The 22,620-nt window shown below is 39.9% G+C and overlaps 1 protein-coding gene across 7 annotated transcripts in view; it reads right to left on the bottom strand.

Annotated features, from left to right (window-relative positions):
• LOC118231501 (nuclear factor 1 B-type) overlaps positions 1-22,620 on the bottom strand; it is a 143,976-nt gene that overhangs the window by 119,682 nt on the left and 1,674 nt on the right. The gene's annotated exons all lie outside the window — the stretch shown is intronic.

The raw sequence follows: 22,620 nt of genomic DNA, 5'->3' as shown, positions 1-22,620 counted from the left end.
AACTGAAATTTCATTTGTAAAAGGATTGGCAAAGCCTACGCTGATATAAGCTTAACCTGTAATGTATAATAAGCCGATGATCAAGATGTTAAAAAAAAGCTACAATGATTTCACGATGATAGTCTTTAAAGCATGTTAGGTTAGGATTCCTGGACATAGGTCTGCCAATGAGAGTCATTTAGTCTACTGTGTACTATTGCCGCGCAGACATGTATACATAGGAGTGTGTGTGTGTGTGTGTGTGTGTGTGTACTGAATTCCATACTGGTTTGTTTTAGCTGTATTATTTTAGCTTGCATTAACACCTTCAACATTTATCTAGCCGCTTGCTTGGTACGGTCGCTTCCCATTAATTATTCCAAATAAAGAGTAAACACGGCTGGATATGTTTCCCAGTGCCTTTTTCTGGTAAATCGGAGCATTTCCAAATGTTTGTTTATTTATTTATTATTATTATTATTATTATTATTTTTTTTTTTTTTTTTTTTTTTAATTATTTATTTATTTTGCTTTTTGTTTAACAGATGTGTTAGGCCATATGTATTATTATTATTTATGTTTTTAATCCAGATGCCAAAACCCATGTAGTAGCCTAATTGTTAATCCATACTGAAGATAGATGTAGGCCTAATTGCAGAAAGAATTGCCCTTTGGTGATTTTTGGATTTCCAAATATAGGCAAAAATAGGCCAGTTCAACTCATTTTTTGGCCTATGCTAGTTCCCACGAAGGAGTTTCGTTTTCTTAGGCTACAACGTTGTTCACAACGCGAAGTCCACGTAGACAGTAGGCTACATTACGGCCTCAGATGAATGCAAAGCTTGATACTACATCTATTTAGTATTTCATTTTGGGGGGAAATGAATAGGTACTACATAGATTTAGTATTTCATTTGGTGGGGGGGTGAGGGGGGATTAATCTCTCTCTCTTTCTCTCACGCACACACATGCGTGTAATGTGCTAGCCTATCGAATTGAATAGTGTGTTATGCTTCAAATTAGAAGAAACAGACTTGACCCATTTCCTCCATATTGGTACAATATTTTATTACATACATCGAAAATGTTCTATATTCGATCTTATATTAATATTAATCTCAAATTGTATCTGCAAATACATTCCGTTTGTTAAATGCATCTATACAGATTTACAAGTAGGCTACTGCGCTGCAAGTCATTTGACTTTGAGTGTGAGTGGACTGTAGGCAGGTGGGCAGTGATATCTCCCTTTGCTCGGGTATATTTTATGCAAGAAACATTCCAACAGAACGATGTATTACCGTGGTATAATGAACTGAAAATCCAAGTATACAGTATTACAGAGATTTTTTTATGGTGTTATGCTTTATTGTGTAGTCTATATCATGTGCCCGTAACGAATCACCGTCTGTCCAAACTGTGGAACGAAAAAAAAAAAAGTACATGTAAGTTGGAACAGGCAAGTCGGGAGGTGGAGTGTAGCGAATAAGAACTGCTGAAGGGCGAACTGTGGAGAGCTATGAGTGAGGAAAAGAAACTCAAAAATACAGCAAGCAGGTAATATTAGTTTGTTCGTGGATATTTAATCTGTGATATTTCGCCAGACTAACCTGAAGTTCAGCAGAACTTTGCCGGTGATAAGTTTCTCAGTGTACATGAAATGTTTAGAGTGCGCTTCTTTCCCAAAGAAACACGTCTGTTATGCAACCGACACGAGTGCGAATTCTTTCCCATTTGCTCGAGGTTTTCTGGTTTTTTGTTTTATTAAAAATAATTTTGAGTTATGCGTGTTGTTCGATTAGTGTGACATTAACCCATTTACATGGTGGCAAAATGTTATTTTCAATGTCAAGTCATTCGCGGCTTGTTTCAGCGGTTTTATAAGCCACGTATCAATGTCGTGGTCAGTTATCTAACATTCTCTTGCCCAGTTAATCGACCTTGTCCTTTGTTAGAGCTCATCTATGGTGTCTCCATCCCAATTAAACATTAATTTAAAAATATTACATTGTCTATTTAATTTCGCGCATTCAACGTAATCAGTGGACGCTGAGGAAATCAAAATGACAACCAAAATGTTAGCAAAATCTGAGTTATATTAATATTTCTAAAAACCAGCACTGCCGCAGTAACCATGTTGTTTCATTTTTATAGGCTGTGATATAGGCTATACCGTATGACGATTTTAGTTTTAACCTGAAATATGCAGGTAAAATATAATGCTGACGCAGTCGTAAATATATTTGCATATTTTTCTAAATTTTGCTTTATTTCTACGATTGAATTTTAAAACATGTTTCAAATAGCCTGTCTCTCAAATGTCATTGAATGTTTACCTGTCGCCTGTTTCTTTTCAATATAGCTTATTCTGAATGGGCGCGTTTGCTGCATTTTAAATGCAAATAGTTGGGTCGGTCTGCTTCGAAAATGTTTAGCAAGAAATTACCATTTTAGCACGCAAATAAGTGCAAGTTTCCACATTTTCAGTGGACGTTTGTACCAATAAAGCTAAAACAATTCAAGGATTAACACGCATCACAAGAACATGCCAAACTGAAATGTTTTATTTAACGATGACGAGCAAATAATGGATTTACCGCAGCAAAACTTGGCTCCCGGTGAAGTTTAACAAAAACGCATATGCACAGTCAAGCACACGCGCACAAATAAAAACTTCAACACATTGTTGTACCAATAATACCCGTTGGCAGTGAACAGTTCACAGAAGTATTTTTCCTCCAGCCGCCGTAAACGCAAGACATATGAGCTTGCATACCGCAAATTGGTGTCCGTTAACTCGCATTTTAACTGCACCATAGGGCATGTTGTGACCCATGAATTAATCATTCTCATGTTTATTGTGTCCGATGTATCTAAAAACCCTAATTCATGATTGAAATGTTTCTCTTTTATTTATTTTTTTCCACAAATACCAAACCAGCAATAGTTATAAATGTGATTGTTTGCATGTATATATTTTTTATTCTATTTTTTTAAAGAATGAAGCTGTAATATCGACACAATCCATATTATTAAACCAGAAAACATTAGGTTATTACTACTAAATTTATTGAATAAATAGATCCGGTGAAATATGCCTGCAGAATTTAATGTGCTGGTTGGTTTGAATTTCTGTTTAAATTTTAAGCAGAAAGATTAATTGGCTGAAAATTAATATTAACTGAGGGGTAAGTGCCATGAAGTTATTAAATATGGAATTACAATTACCTCTCACAAAAGAAAATAATGCAGGCACAATAGAAAACTGTATTTCTCTCAGATAAGCATCTATTGAATTTATCTTATATTTATGTGTGTACCACATATCATGATTAGTCTTCCTACTCTCTACGCAATCCGTTATTTGGAGCTGTTCTTCTGATATGATATGCAAGTACAGTGTGTTATGGGCCCTTTAAGGTTCTCTGGAGAAAGGCATCTGGTAAATAAATCTATAGAAAATGCATAAACATAAGAATAGTATGAAGAAGAAGGTAATTGTTCCCTAAACATGAATAGACCCTGAAAAATGTGCAGTCAGTCTGATTAGTAATTTAAAAAATTGCACCATTAGTTAACAGCCTAGGTTAGTAGCCTACTCAATAACTATATATTAAACTATAAATGGTGAGTTTGCCGGTTTACACTGAGAGGCACACATGTACGGAGAAGGGGCTCTCTCTGCAGTCCAGACGCTTAGCGGCACCGCACCGCGGGTGCTGCAGCTGTGTTGAGCTGTGCACACTCTGTACTCTGGAGCTGGGCCTGAGACAATGGCATGGGCTGAAGGAACGCTCTGATGGAGTGGAAGGTGGGGGCGGGGGGGCTCAGTTACTGTAGTGATCTCCCCCGACTACACCCCCCCCCCCACACACACACACACACACACACCTCTTATCGCTGTCTGGGACACACGATTCTCTCTTGCTGTTTGCGTTCTTCCGGACCCCCCTAGCCATGTGTGTGTGTGTTGGGGGGGAGGGGGGGGGGGGGGGTAAGCAATGAGCCTTTGCCCCCTTGTGCCCTCCCTGTGCCAGGGCTGTGCTCCGTCCGGTGCCCGCTGTACCCAAGCATCTGGGGGCGGGTCCTCGCCATCTGTGATGTCACTGGGCTGCCAATAGCAGTGCTCCGAGGCCTGGGGACAGGCTGCCCCCCCCCCCCCCCCCCCCGCCCCACTTCCTCTGTGAGCTTGGGGGAGCCAAGTGCCAATGCCACCCCTGGCACCCGGGGCATCAGTGCCCAAAGAGGGTAAATAAGTGAGTATCTGCCCTCAGAGGTCAAACAGTAGGGAGCGATTGTTTGTGTTTAAAATCTCTGAGTGGTAGGCTGCACTCAGGTATATTTACGCTGACAGAGTGCATTTTATAACATAGAAATAATAACTCCGCTTCTATAGCACCTTTTGTACAAAACATGCAGCCCAAAGTGCGTGACAGACATCAGAATGCCCTTTGTCCTCATTTAAATGGTGCCAAGTTGAATTAGAACATTTTATCGCATGGAAAAAGGTGACAGTGTAGTGTAGTATAATGGTTGGGAACTAGTTTTATACCTCTGTTGCTGGTTTGATTCTTAGATGTTGTACTAAGCCTGAGTTATATCAGTAAAACATCGGACTGTACAAATGGGGTGCACGTGAAAGAAAACCTAACCTCTGTAAGTCTGCAAAATGTCTGAATATAACTGTGACAATGTGTTCAAATGCACTGATGAATATTGGTCGAGTGGAAGTCATCATTAATGATAATGCTGCATCAATCCAGCTTTGACCTTAATTTACTTCTTGTTTTTAAATGCCTGCTCCTGCTTCCGTCTCCCTTTTTGATCAAAATAGAATGCCACTGTCACCTCAGGAAGAAACGCAAATCGCATTAGTACTTGTGTGCTTCACACATTGAACGCATTTAGTATTTCTTGGACGATAAATCCTAAACTCGCAGCTGCTAAATGTTCTCTCTGGTCTTGTCAAAGCCAAGACATTTCCAGTGTTACTCTGAGTAGAGAATTCCAGTCTTCGGCTCGGCTTGGCTCTCCTTCCAGGGACACAGCCTGGTGGAGGAAGGTCTTTACAAGGCCAGAGCTCTTTGTGACACTGGGCGTGATGCAAAGTGGTGAGAAAAGCACGTTTTCTCTCGTTTACTCTGTGCTGTCTCTTCTCCAGCTTTTTTCTGCACCGCCCTTCTCTTTCTCAGTCGATAGTGAGAGGGTGAGCGTGGGACCTTCAGCAGAATTAGCAGGCATCACACATGCTACATACTGTCCATATAAGACTGTACTACCCAGACATACATGATGCTCACAACACAAACAGCACACACATACTATGCATTAAGTTGTACACGGAATGCACACCTAGCCCACGTGCACAGCACGTCAATGCTAACTACATGCTGTCCAAGGGCAGGCTCTGTCTACACACTCATGACAAATGTCCTCTCGCCTACAGCATACTTCTTAATGTCTTTTTTCCCACGGTGCGCAGGACTGCCTGCCACCGTGGGCTATGCATGGCAAATTGTGGTCACTCACTCACTCACGACCTGAGAGGGACGTTTGGTGGGGCGCATGCGCAGGCGGTGCTTCGTTTAGTAGGACGCATGCGCAGGTGCATCTCCCAAAATCACCACTTCGAACGGAACAAGATTTTTAAGCACAGCTTTATCACCTAACGTTATTTTGGCTAACCCTAACATGTTAGCGTTTCACTGACTTTGCTCAACCTAGTTAGCGCATACCACCGATACAGATGTATGGACAGACGGAGGACAACAAATAACATTACAGAGGTGAGGACATGCCATAGCTAGCTAGCTATATAGTTAGCCCAGTTTTACTCATGACACTTTGTACAGGTGCGCTGTGTGTCTGGGTGGTTTCGTGCTTGTTTTTTGTTAATTATTCTTATATTAATTGTTGGTGGACTGATAATTGTCATAATACATACTAATTAAGAGCATGTATGAAACAGAATCTACAGTCAACTTTTTTCATGTACAGACAAATGGAAGTTGGTGAACTTAATGAATGGCCCATATTGATATGTAAGTGACAATTAGCTGTTTTAACAGTATGTAATGGCATTAATATCTCATTAGTTGAATGTTATCATCGTATAGAGTTTGCTACACATAGATGCAACCACAACAACTTCAGCTCAGAATTTGGGTCACATCAGGATAATTCCCTGGAACCACAGGCAGGTGTTTTGCAACAAACAATAGCACTGGCAATGAGTGTAAAGTGTCTACAATCATACTCTGCAGAGACATTCAGAAAAAAGTACGCTGTGATGTTCTGGAATTCTCCATTGTGGAACATTCCAGAATACATAACTCCATTCCATTGATAAAGACACTTCACTCACACCTGCAGCCATTCTCATCAGGTAGTCCTCTAATCAGGGATTAACGTAGTAAGCCTAAAGAGTTAGGCTACATACTCCCACTTTCACATCCTACCATGACTGAAAGACACCATGGACCAACATTAATCTCCCAAAGTGTGTCATATACCCAAGTATTAACTTCACATTTAACAAACAAACTGCATCAGGTTACATCAGGCAAATATAGATGTTTACTGGCAGATATTTATATTAACATTACATTATAGCTGGACATTTCAACAAAAAATACACATGAACTTATATCTCAATATACATACATATTGTTGATGCAGTATCAGGTTGTTTGACATGAATGTTCTGAACAGTGTTTTGTTTTTAAGCTGAAAGTTAGCTGATATTTAATTTTTAAAATAACTAAGTTTACAAAATTAAAAACCAATATCCAGTGATCTTGCATACCCAAGCGGTTGCAAGAGATGGTGAGCAGTGTGGTGGGAGTGTGGGATGGGGCTAAGGGTCAAGGAGCTATATTTGCAAGATTAATTTCCAAGATGGGGTACTGCCCTTGTATCATTGAATAATAGAGTAAACTGTTTAATCAGAATTGCTTCAGCTAATATTCAGTCATATAAATGTGAAATAATATGAAATAATATAAGCCATGTAAGTTAAATAAATGCATTAAAAGAATTGTCAGGGCACTAGAATTGTAAATCTGAGGCTGGAAGTTGCTGTCGTACCCATAAGTAAGATCCTTAATCTGAATTCCTTCAGTAAATATCTAGCTGTATAAATGCTTGACGATACCGAAGCAGAAGTGATTTTATCCATTAACTATTCGCTGTTCTGGGTTCCTATCAGATTCCCTCTTTATGGCCCTATTTATTGTGTACATTTAGGCTGGTTTGTATCCAGACAGTGATGCTAAATATTAAACGCTTACAAACGTGAATCCCCTGGATGGCGCACTCCACTAAAGCACTAGCCCTTGGTGCAGTGCAGTTTGACACACATCAGAGATTCATAAATTTAACGAACATATTCTTTTATTGGAAATCAATAGAAATTATGGCTCTCAGGATAAGTAATCACATTTAAATTATGAATTTGTGTAATAATACATTTGGAGCAGATTAGATGGAACATATTGACTGTGTTAAACCCATTAGGCCATTCTTGCAGGGATGTGGAAACAGTTTTTTTTCCGAGATGTGGTTCTCGCAGATGCAACAATCTATCCTGTAAAGTTTAGTAAGTCAACCTGCTTTCACTGTAAGCAAGATAGATAAACAAACAGACAGACAGACAGACAGACAGACAGGGAAGCGCAATGTGGTACACACTAGTCAACTTTTACTTCATTCTCCCAGTGTTTCATTTGTCTTCAATCAGCCAGAACATGACAGAAATTTATGTCCTCTCAGGAGACGCACATCAGAGAACCCGTTGTTTTTTTAGCGCTCTTTGAGTATGGGATGGATCACAATGCTTATCTGTCTCTCAGTGGGCATTAACCACACTCACCACACCATTAAACCTCTTCAACTTAGGTACTCCTACTGATAATTGTTGCAAAGTTGTTTGGGTTTTGAATGGCATGCTGACAAAAACGAGGGAAATTAGTGTTACTTTTTTCTTTCATTTTAAATGTACTGCATTGACTTTTCTTTTTCAAACTTTAAATAGGTTTTTGTATTAATATTATTTTGTGTGTGTGTGGTTTTTTTTGTGTGTGTTTTTTCTTTGACTTGTTTTTGTCCAATTCATGTACTGGAGAGTTAACACAATAGTCAATAGAATCATATGTAAACTATGAAATATTAAAATGTTTAAGATGGCTGTGAATGATAAAGATTTATTTTAAGATTTATTTTATCTGAAAGACCCTAGTTTAGCAGGACTTTTTTACAGTGGAGTTTTACAGCGGCCTTTCATTTAATTTCCCAGAAGAGGGCGCCCTTTATTTGTGGATATGGTCTTAATGGAAGACAGTGCAAGCCAAGGCTACACACTTTCCACTGGTACAACCACTAATTAAAAAATAATAATAATTTGGCCAAAAATAACATTATTTAATTTCATTATTTAATCTACTTTATTTTGTGCTAAGCTATTATTAAAAATGTTAAATTAAAAATGTTAATTAAACTATGCAAGTATTTCTGTATTATTATCTTGAAAAAAAAGAACTAATATGCTTTTAAACAAAGCTGCAAAGTTTTGCAAAAACAAATTTGAGAAAATGTACTTGTACCAATGTTAAAATAGTTTGCACTCAAGGGGACAGGATAGAAAAACTTTGGTGCAATCATTTGACTTGTCTGGGAAAAGATGCAAAATAAAACAAGTTGTTTCAAACTATCCTTGAAAAGCTATAGTTCAATTTGATCACAGGGAATGTCAATACAGAAACCTGTTCATTGTTGAATGATTGCAGAAAGAATTCTGGGAAAAGGCGAGAGAGAGAGAGAGAGAGAGAGAGAGAGAGAGATCCGTTTCAGGTTTGGCATTTCAGGAATTCGGAGGCAGAAAAATGAGTGGGGCAGCACTTATTCTGCTGTTCTACAATGAGGCCACTAGAGGGAGTGGCGAAGACAGAGTTACTCAGGGGACTCCTGCAGTCTTTAGTGTGCCTTCTTGAGAGAGAATATAAATTCAAAAGATCAAAATATGTAGCAGGATCCAAATGCTGAACAGAAATCTGGATAGTGGAAAGATGATATGAAGGGGGCAATTACTGCTTGTGGTAGTTCACCATGGTTTCATACCATTTATCATACTCTTCACAAAGCATCATATTACATCAAACCAGACGTGGAGTTCATGTACAAGGGCATGGAATATTTGCGAATGGATGCAGGTTGTCCCATACCCCTTTATAACATTGATACCAAATCCAAATAATTAATATGGAGTCGGGCCTGCTGTTGGGTTTGTACAAGTGAGCCTGCATGCTCACTTATGCTTCTGAAATCCAGCCCTGCATTCTGCATCTTCAAAAAAGATGCAGCGCTGCAGCATGGGCAGACGCATTAGTAATGGCCGGACCTAAATGACAGTGGGACCCCCTCAAACCCCCCGTCAGCAGTGTAGGCTTTCGGTCCCACTGCGGGGCCTCTTTGAAAGTGTAATTCCTGTAGCGGACCTCTGGTCCTCCGCGTGTTTTTTTAAGACGCAGGGAACGTCATTCTTCACCTGTCACGGACGCAATCAAGCCAACTTCACCGCGTGCCGCCAACGATTCCCGTCTATATGATCTCACCCCAGAACCACAGGAAGTCCGGGGACGGTCAAACGCGGCACAGCGGGACGCAAAGACAGATGGACAGGACGCTCTTCGCTGACGTGAAACGTCAGGATGTAAAGCATCGCATCCTTCCTGCGGTCAGAACCCTTTCGGACGAAACAGGCCAGGAGCTGTCGATGCGCAAGCTGCTAACGAGCAAACTGATCAAAACGCAAATTCATTGCAAAAAAAAGCAAGGATTTCAAAGTCACTGTCATTGGGTCTAAAAACAGTGTGATACTGCCAAACCGTTACCAAGATACAAGTGAAAAAAGAGGTTCCAGAGGATCTAATTCAGTGCAGCTGAGCTCCAGGTGCCGTGCTCCTGCTGGCATTTGCTTCAACCATGCGCTACTCTACCCGATTTCACTATTTATCTTACCTCCTTGTTTCAGGAAGTGAGCTCATTAGTGAAATCTGGTGGTGTAGTGTATAGTTGGGGCACAAGCCTGCAGACACTGCAGCCTGCTGGACCTGGAATTGAGTAGCCCTGGTCTAAATATTCTTATCCAAAGATCATTTTCATGAAAGTTTGTCAGCATTGGGGCCCAGTGCTCTTGTAGGTCTTCAGTGAAGCTCACCCAGACATGGAGCCACGCTTTGGCTGGTTGGGAAATCCAAGAAGTTTCAGAACTGCTGACGGTACCCAAGGAAATATTTGGAAACCACTGATCTAAAGGTGTAGGTACATGTAAAAGGCTTAGGTTTATTTAAGTGGCACAGTGGTGTAAACCAGAAAAAACTGAAGCGATCTGCATTTAGTGAAATGAGTGTATCGTCTGTTTATTATTAGACACAAATATAAAACAAATATTAAATGTTCCTAATCATTCCCATATGAGAGCAGCTCAAACCCTCTGGATTATGGGACTGCATTTCAGTATCTTCGCTGTCAGGGGTGGTCTGATAATCGGTCAGATGTTGACCAGATTCTGGTGTAGCAGCCTTAAAATGGTAATGCTGTGTTTTCACATTCATTTCATGGGAGAATGTGCTTTGTCTGCTGTTTCTTAAGACTGCTGCTCCTGGCCCATCCTAGTTGTGAACCTGTGTTCCCACACACAAACTAAAATGTAACCACAAAGTGCAGCCAAATGCAGTGAGGGGTCAATAAGAAAGATTTAATTGCACAAAGTCAGTGATTGGTTAGAATGAGAAGAATGCATTAATGTTGCAGGCACTTGTAACTCTTATAATAACAAACGATTAAACAGCTACACCTACACAACATGTGCACGAAAACACCCATCTCTTTCTCTCTCTCTCTCTCTCTCTCTCTCTCACCTGGTATGATATGGAGGAGTTGGGTCAGAGGAAGCGCTGCTGCAGTAGGGGATGGGGGACTGTGGAGGCTGCCCCCATTGTGGGAACCCCCCCCAAAACAATATGCAGGATTAACTTAGCACACAGCAGTACAAAGGCATGACTGTTTCCCGAGCAGCTGACACAAAGGCCGCCTGTGTCGAACCCCTTTCCTCTGCAAACCTTTAATATGCCTGTGAGGAGCAGTCTGTGGGATAGATGCGGGTGGGTGGGGTGGTCAGCTTAGCCTCACCTGACCACAATACCACACCCTAATCACATGACTCCAACCACATGACCACAACCTAATGACATGACTCCAACCACACTACCATACCCTAATCACATGACTTCAGGCACTACTACCACACCCTGATCCCAAGACTCCAATCGCCCTACTGTACTCTTCGCACCTCTCCCACCCTGAGCCCAAAGTCCCAATTCCCTCCCCAGCACAGACAGCAGGACCGAGTCACAAGCAGCACGGCTGGGACAAGGTGAGAATGTGTGTTGTCTCCAGAGCCAGGTCCGTCCACGCACACTACCCCCCCCCCACCCCTCAGGGTCCATATGAGGAATACCCCCAAGGCCAATTCACAGTTACACGCCTCTAATCTTTCCCTTACTGCCCGATGGCTGCCACGGGGACTTTGCTATCGTGGAATCTCATCCTGTTTGTGTATTTTTACAGACTCATTCATTACTAAATGTAGGAAGCATCATACATGATGCACACTGTGTTCAGTGGTATGGTATGACACTGGCATGCACTGACTGTGTAGATAACTGATCAGTCCAGGACACTCTTGTCTACACTCTCCTGGCTGTATTATGGAACTGGACTTTCCCTATTGGGCAGAAAATGAACACATAAGGATAAATAAACAGGCAAATAAAGCAGGAACACAGGGTGATACTCTTCATGTGATACCACCCAAAATAATTGTTCCTGTTATTATGTGAACTCACTGAAAGACCACACTCTGAGCTGCTAAACCCATCAACAATCCAAAACAAGGGTCTATTTTGCATTAATGATCTTATATCCAGATTTTGTCATGAAAGTGGAAATGGCCATCTTTTTAAATTTCACACTCACAGACACACACACACACACACACACAGTGCCCCTGCCTATAAACCTTTAAGAAACATTGCCTGTATTGTTAATACACATTTCTCCGGTTGCATTAATTGGATTAATTTGCACAAACTGCTTAGGCTAATGTAACGGTCCACCTGGACTGTATAATGAATGCAAACACACAGCTAATAATTTCCGCTTCCAGTCCTGCCTTTCTTTTTTTAACAGCGGAAAGGTCAAAGTCTGGTATCATCCCGGGACCTGGTCATGTGACCGCATGCTCCCAGTCAATAACCCTTTGGTGGTCTCGGCACCCCCTCCATTGTGTCAGGAGCGGGGAGGTGCAGACGGGCCCCCGCCCCTATTCCCCCCGCGGATCACAGCGCCCGGCCCGCGTGTGCCAACACCCCTGCCAACATGAAACGCGACATGGCCCCCGCCGCCACCCCGTCCCTGCCAGGGCCCGCCGAACCGGCTGTGCTGCCGGCGACAATGCAGACAAAGCCCGAGCCGCGGCCATCGCGCCGGGGGACGCTCCGCGCCGCGCACGCCCAGACTGGCAACCCTGGAGAGAGTCTGCACCGAGGGGCGCTCAGCGAGACCAGGAGACAGCCGTTTCACAGCTGAACTCTCTGAACCCTCTTTGTGGTGAAATGAATACTTTATTAGCCTTTTCCTCCAAATAATAATGATAATAATAGCGATACTAATAATAATCTATAGGAATTATATTAATAATTGTGAGAACGATAATAACTGTGTAAAATAAAAAATAACTGATACATTAGTGGTAGCACATGAAAGTCAGTGGTGAATGAATGCACAGTAAATGCTTCACACTGTGAAGAACACGTCATGCTTTTATTCTACAATAACAGCATAGGCTCTCAGGTATTGACTGACATTTTTTTTTGCATGATGAAAGGCTTTATTTACTTAAAAAAAGAATGAAACCTGGGAGCAGCGGCACTAGTGAGCTGTAGCACGCAGGAGAACGCTGACTCCGGCTCTCCGTACCACATTCGATATGTTTAACTGCTCCGTGGTGAGGTGAGCAGTCAGTGAAGGTCCTTCTCCCCGGTTTCACATGTTCTTCAGGACAGAATGTTCTTTGGCAGACGCCGTACCACGTGCAGTCCCTCCAGTCTAGACTCTCAAGATGGTAGCATCCCCCCAGAAAACAATGCCAGCCTTTGTGCGCCAATCAACAACAGCCAATATGTTTAATGCCAGACCAAAATGCCGAACAACACTGTACAGCTCCCGGGAAATGCCAGCTAATGCTTTCCAAATATTTATTATTATTATTAATGTGTTTGTTACTTTTGAAATTCAGTGTGCTTTTTAACAGTTATAGTCAAACCAGTTTATTTAAAAGAGTCCTGATACACACAGAAATCGGTCTGTTCTGATAGTGTGCATTCTACACTGATAGAGTACATACAGCATTTTCACCATTGGACTCAAGGCACCATTAGAGCAGATTTAACACTCAGAATGTTACTATATAAAAATCTGTAATAGCTCAAAATTCTACACACATTCTTAATGAGTCTGTTTTTATTTTTGTCTGCCTTTCTTTTAAATGTCTAGTCGTATTCATATAATAATAATAATAATAATAATAATAAGCTTTAGGAGCTCAGCAGGCACATTTCGTGTTCTGTTCACACACAATATTACTGTAATAACTGTCTTCCTCACAGTCTGATCAGTAATGCATTTTCACGCGCTAACATTTGGCACATTAACATGTGTAAGGGGCTAGATGAGCTACTCATGCAGAACTCACTGACGGGACTCAAATCAGAAGCAAAGGGGTAGAAAACATCTTAATTTTCTGGTCTGATCTTGAGAGGGAGGGGGGCATGGTGTGATGTGGTGCAAGTGAAAAGTGAGATTATTTTTAACTGCACGCACTTGTAAGTACACACTCGCTCCTCTGCTCTGAGGTGCTGAGTTGTAGTGTCAGTTATAGCGTCCCGTCACCCACACTGAGGTTCAGCAGGCAGAATTACTTACACAGTAATGAAGCTAAACCTGGACTGACTCAGACAACAGAAGCCCTGTTGGTCGCTGCAGAGTGTATCAGGCAGGACTAAAACCTAACCGCCATGAAGAAATGTCTGGTCACAGGCTGCTGGTTCAGAGTGTTTAGGAACAAAGACTTGGGGAAAGAGTGCTCATTCAGCCATGGGGCTAGCATGCTGCTGCTTTTTATCAAGCAGTCAAGGTAATTATTGTTGTGTGTTTTCCATTAGTTTTTATTTCTGTACTACTTACAAACTAAATTTCTATTCAAGTTCAGTTTTGATATATATACAGTGAGTTGAAATTTTTTTGGCTCTGTACTCCACAATTTTATATTTGTAATAAGCAATTCACACATGATTAAAGTGCACTTTCTCTGTTATTACAGGGTATTTATATACATTTTGGTTTCACCTTGTAGACGTTATAGCACTTTTTATACATAGGCCTCCCAATTCATAGCATCATAATGTTTGGGACAAATTGCTTAACAAATATTTCTGATCTGAGTCTGGTCTAGTCTTCATTCTAGGCTTTTGATTGCCTTCGGAGTCTGTTATTGGAGTTTGTCAATCTGAGGACCAGAGTTATGCCATTGAAAGTCAAGGAAGCCATTATGAGGCTGAAAACTAAAAGAAAACAGTCAGTGTCATATAGGCCAAACCTTAGACTTACCAAAATCAACTGTTTGGAACATCATTGAGAAGAAGGAAAGCACTGGTGAGCTCAATGATCGCAAAGGGCCTGGTAGGCCAAGGAAGACCTCTATAGTCGATGACTGATGAAATCTCACCATAATAAAAAACCCCAAACACCTGTCCAACAGTCCAGAAACACTCTTCAGGAGGCAGGCGTAGATGCTGAAGTGGCTACTGTCCACAGAAGATTTCACAGACAGACCTACAAAGGCTACTGCAAGATGGAAAATACTATTTAGCGTGTGTAGTGTGGAGGCATAAAGGAAATGCCCACGATGTAAAGCACCCAATGCATCCAAAGCAAGTTGCCCCCCCCCCCCCCAACTATGCAACATATGAGATATATTGAATATATACATATATCTGAAGGCATATGTGCCATCATAGAACTGAACAAGCAAGTCAGTGGTTTAGCATGATATTGCAGCTTAGTGCCATGCATCACAATGTGATCACAGCTAATACTGAATTTTTACAGTCCCTACATTGTGCCATAATAATAGGGGAAAGGTGTACCTGCCTAATTTCAGCAATTATTCTAAATTTTAGATACTGAAATTATGATTCCTTTTCACATTTTTTGCAGTTCAGCCACACTGAAATGACTGAAATTATTTCTTGCAGTATATACGTATTAAGAAGGCCCCTCAAAATGCTCCAAACAGTTTTTGTCAATGCTTAGAGCTATGGCGAGCAATAGCCTAACAGTACAGTTTGTGAACCAGAAGGACCAATACCTTGCGGGTGTAATCAGAACACTGTTCTGTACAATTTGTATGACAAAAAGTAGTTCTGATGATTATTAACTGCTAATCAATATCGTGTCACAGTTTGTGGCTTCTTTCCACCACTAATTGGAAGTTGGTTACCCTTGAGTGGAGATGTCACCATATTCCCAGCCTCCTCCCCCCGCCCCCCCAAAAAATGAAAACAAAAATACTTGCACTCTAATCTTCCACAACTGTCATTTGTGCATATCATAAACACAGCTGGACCCCAATGTCTTTAATTTTTAAAAACCATTAATCCCTTCAATTACTGCCTTGCTTAATGCTAATGTTATTCACGATTAGTTTGCATTATGCTAATCTACGACCCAAATTTATTGAGATCTGGGCGGTGCTGTCTGAGTAGCAGATTGCTGGGGGTTTCAGCACTAACTGACATTACCTCCCTGGCTCTGCTCAGCGACTGAGACGGCGAAAAAAACCCTAACAAAACAACAAAGGTTGCATTAGTTGTGTGTCTTAATGAACAACTGTTGGCGGCAGGGATTAGAGACAAATGATGGTTTCCTGTCCGCACCCGGGCAGCGCGGCATCTGGTGGGTAGGTTTCGGTTTCCCCCTCTAATACGGGCGAGATGGCTGGCCGCGCGAGCAGGAGGCTAATGTTTCAGCTAATTGAATACGCTCTCTCGTTTTTTTAACCCTTTTGAGGGCTTTGGGAGGGTCAAGGTCACACACCAAAACCAAAACAACCTCTCCTCGCGTGACCCCCGCCGCTACAAATTAACGGGCTTCTCATAATTTAGACTGCCTCCACCACCCGGCGAAACAATGGGCTACTGTCATACCCGCCACCGGTCCCGTAAGCATCGTCTCGGGGTTGACTGAGTGCATATCCTTTACGACGCTTGTGCACCGTGTTAGTGTCCACTCGACGAGTTTTGCAAAGCGCCTACACTGGACGATTGATAAAAACCAAATTAACTGAACCGCCTTAATCTATGTATGCAAAATACTAACAGAATGTACCCTGCTTAAAATCAATGCACATTATTATTATTATTATTATTATCATTATTATTATTATTATTATTATTAGTCTAGTGTATTGAACGGAGAGAGAAAGCAAAATATAAACTCATCCCATCTCAACACAAATATATGCAATAAAATCAATTCTATGATATAGGACTCTATTATACCTCAGAATTACATCATCTGCCTTTAGTATTGTAGGCTACTCTATAATACTAAATTTGTGACTGGTAGGGAATAACTGTTACCAAAAATATAGACGCTACTTTCAGTAAAACCATGAATGAAGCGTAGCATTTTATTATACTTACATAAAATGTTTTGTATTATTTCAGCACTAACATTGTTTATATGATCCCACAAGGGATACGATTGGACTCTATCACAGCTGATTTAACACTAACCATTTTATAGGTTTGTGGTCACTGGCGGTCATGTCACAGAAGCAAAGCCTTGGTTACATATCTGCTTGATACACAACTCTTGGTACCTTTTATCCAGTGTTGGACTGTATTTCAAATATGTGTATTTAAAATATGTGCATGCATGTGTTTCCTGTGTAATATTGCCTACTCTTTTTATGTTTTATACCCCTGCGCCAACCGTTACCTAACCCACCTCCATTTTGATTGGGGTTCGTAGATGCACTTGCACTCTGGTCTAATTATTGGCACCCTTGATGAATATTTGCAACAACAAACAAAAAAATCTGTACAAAACAAATTACACCATTTCTGAAATATGCAATTTTCTCACATGTGGAAAATATTGTCATTTATTAAAGCATTTGTTAAAGGATACATTTATTTCAGAGAAAAAGAACCCCTGTAATTACTACTGAGTGCTGCTTTAGACACATTAATCAATAAGTTCTGCTGGAAAAATAAACCCCCTTGCATAGAATTGGCCTGGCTACAGAAATGTCATGGAGGATTAAATACCCCCAACTTCTTTCGTTATTGTCTTGCAAACCAGCTCCAATATATCACCGTCTGCATCAGCAACAATCACCAACATAATGCATGGCTAGAATTAGAACAATCAGATTCTACAGACCTTCAACTATCTGATATATTGTTCATCAACAAAACAGCAAAAAAAAAAACTCCCTTGCTTTAATTTCTTTAATTGCTTCATTTCTACAACTCTGACAGCTGGGCTGGAGTTAAATAAACTTAGCAATTTTGGCCTAACACCCAGTAAATACACACCAATCTGGTCTAACCTTCTCTTCTTAATCAATAAATCACCGCGCAACTCTATCATTTGGAAACAAAAAGGTATCACTCAGCTACAACACATCTTTAGCTATAAAATTGTTCTCTTTTTTCCAGAATCTTGTCCAGAGGTATGGTATATGCATAGACCAATTTCAATTTTACCTTCAATAAAAAAACACCATTAAATCCAAAAGAAATACAATTAACAATCACCTTATTCCTCCCCCATTATTAGAAAAAATCATCTTAATTTACAATTCTAAAGGACTTCTGCCCAAATTATATAGATTATTCTCTAATATAGACACTTCCATTTTCATCCCCTCCAGTCAATGGGGAAAAAAGATCCATGCCGATCCAACTTTGGGTCCGCTGTCTGCTCTGCTCCTTCTCCATGACATGATTTCACAACATTCAACACATTCACTACAAAGTCATTCACAGAATTCTCATCACCCACCATAAAATGTTTAAAATGGGTTCCACGGGTTCAGACATATGTACTCAGTGCACTCTTGAAGTATCAGACGCTTGCTACCATGCCACCTGGCTCTGGCCACTGGCTCAGCAGTTTTGGGAAGGTATCGCTTACTCTACATCTTTATTTCTAAACAGTGGCATTGTACTGTCTCCTACACTGTGTCTTCTGGGTGACGCCTCTATACTCAAAACCCCAGACCCGCACAACGTACTTATCTCAGTCACCTTGACCATCGCCAAGAAAACAATACTTTTGAATTGGAAAACCGGGCACAAACTAAATACTGCACAGTGGACCATCCTGTAATTAGACCTTATTTCAATGGAAAAAACTTACTGCCTCTCTGAAAAAAAAAAATAAATAAAAAAGGTTTACTAAAACCTGGACTCCTGTTTTTAACTTTGAACTAATACTAAAAGCCCATGCATACACACCTTCCCACATGCAGATGCTGACGTACATACACACTCACACACGGACGCACTTATACGCCCCTAAATCTTGGACATACATCAGATACATGATTGATCATACATTAAGCTAACACCCCCCCATTCATATTTTATTTATACATATGTATATTAAAGTATGCATATATGTATAATTAAGTATATCTGTATGTATGTGTTTATATATATATATATATTTAATTTTCTGTCTGTGCTTGACTTTTTCCTGTTATGTCTGGTTTGTCTGATTGGTTTGTTTGTCCACAGCCACTCAAGGGTGGGTGGGACTTTGGGTAAATAGGTAAGCATATTTAATGGACAAATTGAGTATAGACATTTCAAATGACATTCTCAGTATGTTCCTTTTTTATTTTTTAATGTATTTGTATGTTTTGTTAACCCCCACGGGGTCTAAAGCTGGTTCTGTTATATAGTGCCTTATTTGTAATTGTCTTTTATCTTTGAATTTCTGGATGGTGTGTGCATGTATTATGTGATGTATATCTTGTGTGTTTTTGATGTTGTTTGTCCCCAATAAACATGTGACATATGAATTTTTTAAAAGTCTCTCCTGACAGGGATAATGGCATTGAACCTTTTCCTGTCCTGCTAGATAAGGCTGTATAACACATTTGGAGGGATCTTGAACCATTCATCCATACAGAACCTTTCAACACCCTTGATGTTATCTCTAGAATTGCACTTATTGGACTGCCCTCTTCAATTCAAACCGCAGCTTCTTGGATATAGAATGTAAGTCCGGTGACTGAGATGGCCTTTGCAAAACGTTGATTTTGTTCTCACAGAACCACTCCAGTGCTGTTTTTATGAATTCTTGGGGCGAGTGTCCAGTTGGAAAGACCACCTATGGCCAAGTCTCAGCCTCCTGGCAGGTTAGCCAGGCTTTTGGCTAAAACGTCTTGTTCTTGGTGGAATTCAATATGACACAAGAGCCCTTGCACCACTGGCAGCAAAACAGCGCCAAATTATCAACGACCCATCGCCATATTTGACTGTAGGTATGATATGCTTTTCTGACAGTGTAGATGGCCAAAAGGTTTTGGTGTTGTAGTATATATTTCTGGTATATTTTAGTCTATTCTTGTCTTTATCCCAGAAACAGAGTCATCAGGTTTTCTGGACTGGGCAGTAACCCTAACCCTAACCATAAACCTTGTTCATTACGCAAAGGGCACACAAATTTACTTCTGTTCACATTAACAACATGAAATGAAATATTAATTCATATTTTTCATACTAAACAACAAATTAAGGGGTATCTGTTCAAACAAGCTATTTTGTTGTGCATTTCATTGAATGGCCATATTTTAGTTATATTATTTTTCGTCAATGTATATAATTCCTGAGAATTTTTATATTTATGTATTTATTTATTTTTACATAAACTACCTGAACTCTGTGAAATTAATTACTTGTTACAATGACTGTCTTGACTGATATTTTATAAAGTTGTAAAGCATACCTCCTTGTAACAGTGGTTTATAGAATTGCTGGGAAATACATTTTCTGAAAAGAATGTAATTCCTGGTGGTAAAAAATAATTTTGATTTTACTCTGTTCATTAAATGCATAAATGATGCAGCATAATCTCTCATACTCTAACAAGAAAATCTTTGCCTCCAAGATAATTTTTACTGCACTGTCCAGAATTATTTTTTATGTCCCCTACTGTACTGTTGTGAACTGTGCTGCTCTCTGCTGTCATCTGCTGGACAGTTTTAAACTTCAGCAATGGGAAATGTGCTCAAGAAATATTTCTGGTCAGTGTCTGCATGAAGTTACTATATAACTAATGCACAATTTTGTAATTTGTATGTAATTTTAGGTATCATCTCACATTATCTAAGGAGAAGAAATTATCTTCTTCTTAGATAATGTAAAGAAATGTTCTAACACCAAATAAAAATATTTTAAAAAATACAAAGTTTACATGTTTCACCAAAAATTGACTCCTGCAGATAATCTGCTTGGGTATTGACATACGATTTAGCAGGCCTCAAACAATAAAGCGTTTTATTTAAAAACTGAAAAATCACATTTGTAATGAAGGTCATTTAGGCATTTAGGTCAAACTGGTTTTGTTGTAAGACATGGACAATCCTGTTTGATTTATTGTGGCATTAAATAGTTCATTTTACAAAACAATCATTTGTCATGTTTTAATTTTGTGATGGGTGATTGAGTAATAGCATGTAAAATGATTTAAAAGATATTTATTTATCAGATTAAACAGATGCATGTAAGGAATAAAATTAAAGACTTTTTTAATACCTCGCAATTATATTCCAAAATAATTCATTTTAAAATCAAATGGCATCAGAAATAGTTCACAACATTTTGAGTATATTTTACATGGATTTATTCCCATAAAATATTCTGATGTGAGAGGTAAAAGTGGCACAAGTCTTCAAATAACCACTGTCCTCCTTTGGGTGCTCAGTTTAAAAGCAACCCTATATAAAGAATATCTATATTTTTGCTCATTATAATATGTATCAGATACAAAGATATAGTGTTTTTTTTTTTGTTTACAATATTATTATTTAAAATAAATTAATCTTAAACACGAGTAAATTAACATAGTCAATTGGATTATTTACTATGGCTGTTCAGCAGCATTAATTCAAGTGGTAACCATCCTGTTGCCTGGTAACTGTGTGCAATATCTGAATTCAAATAACTTGCTCTGGGTGTTTGTGTGCAGCATCTTGTTCTTTTGATTTATACAGCAAAATTACCAGAGGCAGAATTCATTGGATCAATACTTTTCATTTGATGCACATCAGCATGCTTTGCTTTCAGCCTAAAGATTAAAATGGATGCTGAGCTCTTCTGGCTACAACATTGATCTTTTGACATCGGTATTGCTGGTCTATGAAATAATCTATATTTTTTCAGGCACCCAAAAACAGTCTTACAGTAAATTTTTTTGGGAAAATACAATCCCCCCTGACCTCTGACTGAGTGTGGCATCTGGCATGCTAAAATCCCTCACACAGCGACGAGGACAAGCATCTCCGCAGCCGAGAGAAAATTTCTCTGAACAAATTGAGGAGATAATCACATTAAAATGACTTAAATGATGATTTGCCTGTTTGTTCTTTGTACTATAACCATTCACACAAACCCCCTTTGGTGCGCTTTATAGAACTGATTATACTGCTTCATTTTATTCTCCTAAAGAATGTAGGGCAAGCAATTAAAAATAGGTAAATAATTTTTAAATCTAGCAAAACATTACAATGATAAAAATATGAATAACAGCCATCTTAAATATTACTATAAAAACAAAAACTGAGAAAACTTTTATTATTACATATGAAATAAGGAATAAAAAATAACTACGAAGATGCTTACCTGCGCAAGATCCATATTACTTATAACACACAAGACACAAAGACAAACATTTTATATTAACCACCTATGGGAATGCCGAAGGCAAAGATCCTTCATTCTGAGATGCTCAGAGAAAATTAAAAGCAAGCAATATGTATAATCTATATCATCTTTTTGACAGCGCTTTACAAGCATAGCTGATGACAGACCATCTTCCTCTCTAACATCACCAACAAAACATGGAGAAAAACACAAACTCGGTAAAAATGAAGCAGAATTCAGACGTTAAGAACCACACGCAGAGAGAGAAGCCGAGATACAAGCCTGTTACCCTTACTAGGTTTCTGTTGGTAAAGTAGCTTCTTCAGTGTCAAACTGTGGAGGGGGGGGGAGGGGGGGGGCGGGGGTAGGGGGGGAGTTGTCTGGAAAGACTTGAAACAAAGTTTTGTCATAAAACACAACCCTGGGAGGCTGGCATGGGAGAGACGCTTCCAGCCCAGTCTGTCCGTACCCACGGAATAAAGGAGCTATTGTCTCAAAACCTCATCTGAGCTCGCAGAGAAATCAGCCCCCCAACCCCCCCCCCCCCCCCCCCCCCCCATCACCCTATCCCCCCCAGCAAGGA

The sequence above is a fragment of the Anguilla anguilla genome, chromosome 7 (assembly GCF_013347855.1).
Source record: "Anguilla anguilla isolate fAngAng1 chromosome 7, fAngAng1.pri, whole genome shotgun sequence".
In the NCBI taxonomy this organism is placed as follows: Eukaryota; Metazoa; Chordata; class Actinopteri; order Anguilliformes; family Anguillidae; genus Anguilla; species Anguilla anguilla.
This window is presented reverse-complemented; position numbering and strand designations above follow the sequence as displayed.